We start from the raw sequence: 1,588 nt of genomic DNA on the forward strand, positions 1-1,588 counted from the left end.
GGGTTAGGGTTAGGGTTAGGGTTAGGGTTAGGGTTAGGGTTATGGATAGGGATAGGGTTAGGGTTAGGGTTAGGCATAGGGTTAGGGTTAGGTTTATGGTTAGGGTTAGGTATAGGATTAGGGTTACGCATAGGGTTAGGTTTAGGGTTAGTGTTAGTGTTAGGAGAGCTGTGCAGAGGTGAGACAGTTACTGAGGAGGAGTGAGGCAGGACCCAGGGTAGAGGTGGAGCCACATGAAGGGAGTGCCCTCAGGCCATCACTTTAGCTGGGGACCTGTAGCTGTGGCCCAGGGAGATTTGGATGGTTGAAACAAAAAATAAGAAGCAGGTATGTCAGATAGTTGGACCCTTAAGAAGGTCAAGCCCCTAGAAGCCTTGTAAAATGTCTTGTCAGTGAACAACTAGGCACAGGTCCTCCCCCTTCTCTGAGAAGGGGTTGGGGGAGGGACTCTGGATGCTGCAATGGGGATATAAAGTGAGTAAATTAATTTATCATAATTAAATTTAAAAAACCCACTAAAAAACGTCTTGTCACACATACCCTAACAGCCAAATACATAGACATGTGATACAGTGTCACACACATACTTCACGGGTGCCTCTGTTGTCAGTCAGGCAAGGAAACCTGCTCACTGGACACTTGGCTGGGACAGACACACCCCTCCAGCCCTGACCTTGTTCAGAAAGCCCTCTAGGACAGCAGATATAACAGCAAGCCCTAGCGAAGGGGACATTTTCTCTGGGCACAGTGAGAGAAGCTAGGCAGACCAGGAGGGAAACCGAGCTCTGGCAAAGGGTGACATGGTAGAGAAGCAGTTCCCCCTCCTTGTCTGCTGCTGGGTCTAGGGGACAAGGAGGTAAGGTCTATTAGCAGCTGGAGCCTTTGTGGGGCACAGGGACCAGAGGACTTGACAGGTACAGGACAGTCAGTGTAAGTCAGCTCTGGACAGAGCTCAGGCAGGGCAGGGTAATTCAGCTCTGGACAGAGCTCAGGCAAGCACCTGGCCAACAGGGTGTCCCCTACAAGTCTCCTGATTTAAGCCAGAACCTGGCATCACCAGGAGGTCCTGGGTTGATACAAGAAGGCTGTAAGCCTCATTTGAAAGGTTGAGGACTTCTCACTGTTGAGGCAAAATGGGAGGTCTCCAGTCAGACCTGAGGTTCCCAGCCTGGAATCCTAGCTTCTGCCTTTACCCTAAGTTCAGACAATGGGGATGAAAAAGTGTTGAGGAGACTGCAAAGACCTAGTACAAGGTCACCCTCCGTAGGGGACTAGACTCTGGGTAGCAGATGCCAAGGCCCAGCACCAGGGTGGGCAGCTGGGGAAATGTGAGCAGCAAAAGGTCTTTGAGGGTCTGGAATTCTCCGCACACCCTGCTCCTCCCCCTCTGCCTTCTCCCATCCCACCCCTCTGTGCTGCTCTCCGAGCAGGGGAGGCACCACTGGCCCGCTGGCCCGCAGTGCTGCTGTGTTGCGAGGAAACTGGGAGGGGCTCGGGCTGGGCCCCCTCGGCTGAGCCCCGCGCAGGCAGGCCCCGCCCCGGCTCGCACATCTGGGCGGCGAGTGAGGCCATCCGGCCTGGGGGAGGG

Source organism: Mus pahari, chromosome 3, assembly GCF_900095145.1.
Source record: "Mus pahari chromosome 3, PAHARI_EIJ_v1.1, whole genome shotgun sequence".
NCBI lineage: Eukaryota > Metazoa > Chordata > Mammalia > Rodentia > Muridae > Mus > Mus pahari.